Raw genomic sequence first — 5,762 nt, forward strand, 5'->3', positions numbered from 1 at the left:
CTTGCAAGGTGGGAAAGGGGTGGGACTCTATAGGCACTCTGAGGAGGCTGGGCTGGGGAGAGAGGAGACCTAGGAGGCAGAAGAGATGAAAAACTCCTTGATTATTGTAACCAGCCCAGCTGTGAGAGCCAGCCAAGAAATCCTTCCAGGACCCAAGCAGATGTGTGTTAGGGTTGATTAATGGGAAATCAGTTGGGAGCAAAGAGGAGGGGAGGGAGAAGAGGTATTTAGAAGGGAAAGAGGGGCAGAAGGCAGCAGACAGGAGAGAGGGGAGAGGAATATTTACTCTGTTTGGAGAAGACAAGAGAAGAAAAAGGTAGTGAGTGATTGAAAGGAAAGGAGAAAGGAGGAGGTAAGGATAGAATGGCCAGGCTCAGGGTGGAAGGTGAGCCCTTTGCCTAGGTAGTAATACACTGTCATAAAAACAACAACAACAAGACAACAAACAAACGAAAACCCAAACAAACCAACCCAAGCCCTTAGCTTACAGCAGTGATCACAGATAGAAACAGTGGATGCCTGACAGCTTTAAAGCCAGACCAGGCCTATTTCCCTCTCCTAGAAAGAGGCAGCAAGGGAGGAGGGACACCCTCCCTTTCAGGGTGCTGGCACAGAATGGCTTCTCTGGCTGAATCCATCCAGTTGTCTTAGGAGAGAAAATGGAAAATCATACTTAACCAGGCCAGAGGCCTAATTAAAACACTACTAGATGACTATTACGATCAGTATTTGACATTCACTTGGCTGAAGTGCTAGCCTATAGAGCCCTAAATGGGGCCCCAGTGGCCTAAAGCAGGGACAGTTTTCAAAGGAATGGCTTGCCACCTGGGAGAGAATAAGGCTCAGTGTTCATTTGCGCCATATTTTTTGAGGGTCAGCTGTGGGCAGAGCATTGTAAGAAAGTCCGAGCGGTTGAAAAGTCCATGCAAGATGTTGGACGGGACATACGGCACACCGTCCTTGCCTGACAGAAAAGCGGCTGATGCATGGTTAAGGAGACTCCCTGTCTCCAGGATCCACCATTAAGATAGGATGGGGGGAAGGTGCTGGGGAATGCCCCCCGCCACTGTCAGTGCGTCAGGCTCTGGAGAAGCATTAGGTGCTACGGTTATCATTCATCCCCATTTCCAACGAAGAGAGTGAGGCTGGAGAGGTTAGTCCCTTCCCCAAAGTCTGAGTGGCAGAGAGGTCACTTGGAATCAGGTCTCTCAGAGCCAGGTCTCTCTTGAGCTATGCACTGTGGTAGGTCAAGGCAAGTCAACCTCCCTCCGTTTCCCCATGTGTAAAATGTAAGAGTGGCCACCTCGGAGTCAGGAGGCCAAAAGTGGACAATGTGTGTCACGTGTTCAGTGCTTGGTACAAAGGAGAGTCCCAGGTAAATGATGGCCGTGTACCCACTGATTCCTTGAGCAGTCCCGGCGGCTAGGCACTGGAGATTGCCCGGAAAACCCCAACTGTTCCAGAATTCGACCAAAATGAAAGTACCCCTCCCCCAGCCTCCTGTCAAACGCGTCTTAAAAAAAAAAAAAAAACAACTACCCCCCCAGAAGCCATCAAGAAAATCCTTTAGGAAGTTCTGAATATTTATGGATTGTGTTCACTCCTTCAATTTACATAACATTCGCCACCCAGGAAAAAATGCCTGAGTCAGGTTGAGAGCTGGAGGTGGTGGATTTGTTGTGTGGGGTTAATGTGAAGTTTTCAGTCCTCGCTGAGGCGGAATTGCCTGAATGATCGCCTCTCTCTGCATAACACTCAAACCCTAATGGCAACAATATGAAATAATATCTCACTGGGTAACTATTTACTTTTTTTTTTTTTTTTTTTTTTTACAAGCTGTAAGAACTCTGAGAAGTCTGCCTCATAGAGAACTTGGTTTTCCTCCCTGGCGCTTAATATCTTTCAGCGGCTGGCAATTACTGCCTTGGCCAGGAGCCCTGGTTTAGAGCACCCCACTCAGGGCACCAGGAGGCACTTCCGCCGTCTGCCCTGTCCCCAGCTTCAGACACAGCCCGGGGCCAGAGAGGGCCCGAGGGGTGAGAACAGCCAGCCTTGCCAGGAGCCCAGGCAAGTAGCTCCCTCCTCTGTGTCCTCACAGTCCTATTGTGTTCTATTATTACTCTTATCACATAGCATCTGCCCTTGTTTGTTTACTTGTCCATTGTCCCCTGCGACTGTGAGTGCTTCTGAGTTGTCTGCAGCAGCCTCTTTGTATTCTTATTGCCTAGCAATAGCCTCACGGTAGCCAACACGGAGGGCCAAGCGCTGTTGCAAGCACTTTGCACGCAGTTTGTCACCTAATCCTAATCCAGAAGCGCTATGCAGTCCTCTCTTATCCCGTTTCATGACAGCGGAGGATGTGGGGGTTAAGGAACTTGCAACGTCCAGCTGGTAAGAGGTGGGGCTGAGATATGAATCTAGGCAGTCTGAAGGTCGTAAGTGCCTAGCAAATGTGTGCTGCTGAATGGATGAGAATTTTACCTATAGAGCGCCTATGTTTTACATCTCACCTCACTGGACTCACCAAAAGATTCAAGGTGGTTTTTTTTTTAATTTTTCTTAATGTTTTATTTATTTTTGAGACAGGGAGAGACAGAGCATGAACAGGGGAGGGTCAGAGAGAGGGAGACACAGGATCCGAAACAGGCTCCAGGCTCTGAGCTGTCAGCACAGAGCCCAACCTGGGGCTCAAACTCACAAACTGTGAGATCATGACCTGAGCCGAAGTCGGCCGCTTAACCGACTGAGCCACCCAGGCACCCCTCAAGGTGTTTTTCAAAATGTCAACTATATACACGTGTGAAACAGTCTTTTCTCAAATCTGTGTTTGTGCTCCTCATCCACCCCTCCCCCCCCAACAATTTTCTGAGTTGTTTTGGGCAGGTGTTTTCATCCCTTTGGATTGATGAAGAAACAGGTTCTGAGAGTTTTATGGGGGAGGCTCGGAGTCATACAGAGAAGGCTGGCAGGGCGTGAGAAGAGGCCTCCCGGTTCTCCTATCTGGGCCCATGGCAGTGTAGATGGGGAGGTAACTCCTTTTGATAAAAGGAGGAATTAACGACTTTTCCTCCCCCTAGAATTTCCTTTGGAGATGTGGTGGGAAGGAATGGACAAAAGGAAATGTAGGTTGAAGCTTATCTTCAAGCCCTAGTGTTTGATCCGGGTCCTTGAGCAGGGTGCTTTGAAGAAGTGGTTTCATTTATCTGCTATCAGCCCCCGGGGAGATGGGCAGGGCTGGCCTGGGAGAGCAGTGGGAGTAGGTGTGCTTTTGAAGCTCCACTCCCTTCCTCTGCCCCGCCCAGGCATCAGCCTCAGCCCTGGGCATTCACCCTTGACCACTTTGACCCTTTGGGCCTTCAGATTTCTTAGAGATTCCTCTCAAACTGCAAATACTGCTGAGAGGAATCCTATTTTAATAATCAGCCAAAGCCTCAGTTATGATCAGCAGACAGTGAGTGTACCAACCAGGGTAATAACATTTACTGAGCCTTCACCGTGTGCCAGACACTGAGCTGAGCTCCTTACAGGTAGTAACTCATTTAGGCGGGCCTGTTTTATAGGCGAGGCACTGAGGCCCAGAGAGGTGAAGTAATCTGTTCAAATTACACAGCTAGAACGTGGTAGAACCAGGATTCAAACCCAAGTAGTCGTTTCCTGAGCCAATCAATGTGCAGGACTGAGGGAGAAGGAGGCCTATAGCAGGGTGAAACTGAAAACCAGTGACTACTTACTTTCCGGAGTGCTGGTCTTCTTAAAGAGGATTTTCCTTTCATCTCTGGGAAGGAGAATCGGGTGGAGAGGAAACTGAGGCAGAGAAAGAAGTGAGGGGAACATTCATTCGATTAATCAAATTGGATTGAATTCATTCAATGACTGTTTACTAACCACTTGGTAGGCACAGGCCTGTGGTGATCCCCAGGTGGGTAAGGACCAGAGCAAGGGAAGGGAAGCATCTGTGTGCTTCTTTTGAAGATTAAAAAAAAAAAAAAGTCAGGAGGGCTGACCTTAAATCCTGCTTAGGACCCCATAGTTTAGTTACCCACTGTTCTTAAGTGCGTTTGCTCAGTTAAATTCAGATCCACTAACATTTACTGAGCACCAGCACTCAGTATACACCATCCTGGGAATGTTCGTGTACTTATTTAGGTATAAGGGGAGTTTGAGAGGAGAGCAAAGCCCCCAGAAAGGGAAGCAGGGACTATGCTCACCCACGAGTCCTAGTGCTATGTGCGGAATTTCCCGTGACTGGAACCAATGGGCACCTCAGGCCCTCCAGAAGGTCTTGCTTGGTAAGTAGCTGACTGTGAGAATCTTGGTTGCACAGCTTCTGGTGTCACACCTGCTTCTGACCCTTCCCTGTGCTTCAGCCATGAAGGTGATGATGCTTCTACGGGCCCCCACTTCTGTCAGGTAAGCCTTTAAACGTGCCCAAAGCATGCCCCTCTCTAAGCTGGTCTCCCAGCTGGCGGATGTGCTGCTTCAAACTCATTTCAGCAAATACAATTAGAGAAAAGGGGAGAGCCGCTCAGGCAGTGGCTCAATTATCACTGGTTGTATTTGATGAAACCAAATTCCAAGATGTCAGAACAATTTCAAGGAGTGTTTATTTCCATGGCCCTCTGCCAGCTTCAGCTCAGAGAAGGAAACTTGAGAGGCGGGGTCCCCACTGAGCCCGTGGCCAGAAGTATCCAAGTATAGTGGTCCATTCAGAGTGGGGATTTACATAATAAACTCCCTTTAAAAGTGACTTAAATTATTTTTTATTTTATTGAAAAATGCATTTATTTATTTACGATGAAGCATGGCACCAAATTCCAAAGCTATGAGAACGTGCAGTGAAAATGTACCCCCCCCCCCCCATCTGATTTCTCTTCCCAGTGCATCAGTGCTTTGAGTTTATGGTCCATCCTTCCGGAGATATTTTGATTTTTTTTTTTTTTAACGTTTATTTATTTTTGGGACAGAGAGAGACAGAGCATGAACGGGGGAGGGGCAGAGAGAGAGGGAGACACAGAATCGGAAACAGGCTCCAGGCTCCGAGCCGTCAGCCCAGAGCCCGACACGGGGCTCGAACTCGCGGACCGCGAGATCGTGACCTGGCTGAAGTCGGATGCCTAACCGACTGCGCCACCCAGGCGCCCCTTTCCGGAGATATTTTGTATGTATATTAGCAAATACTTGTATATTCCTTCCTTCTCTTATACACAAATGGTGACCTATTAAAAAACCGTTCCACCTTTGCTTTTTGTTTTTTAATTTTTAATGTTTATTTATTTTTGAGAGATAGAGACAGACAGAGTGTGAGCAGGGGAGGAGCAGAGAGAGAGGGAGACACAGAATCTGAAGCAGACTCCAGCCTCCAAGCTGTCAGCACAGAGCCCGATGCGGGGCTCGAACTCATGAACCATGAGATCATGACCTGAGCCAAAGTTAGACGCTTAACCAACTGAGCCTCCCAGGTGCCCCGCCTTTTTTTTTTTTTTTTAATTAATATATTTTGGAGATTGCCTCACATCTATTTATTTTTTAGTTTCCTGGCATTGTTACATGGATGTACCACAGTTTATGTGACTGGTCCCCTACTGGTGAACATGTGAATGGATTCTGGTCTTGGTGCTGTCGTGAATTACCATGTATACAATATATATCACTTTTCATGTGTGCTAATATAACTATAGTGCAGAATTCCTAGGAGTAGAGTTGCTACATGCATTGAAACCAAGCTCCCTCTAAGAAGGCTCGGAGGACAGACTTGTAGTGAA

The sequence above is a fragment of the Lynx canadensis genome, chromosome B1 (genome assembly GCF_007474595.2).
Source record: "Lynx canadensis isolate LIC74 chromosome B1, mLynCan4.pri.v2, whole genome shotgun sequence".
Classification (NCBI taxonomy): Eukaryota; Metazoa; Chordata; class Mammalia; order Carnivora; family Felidae; genus Lynx; species Lynx canadensis.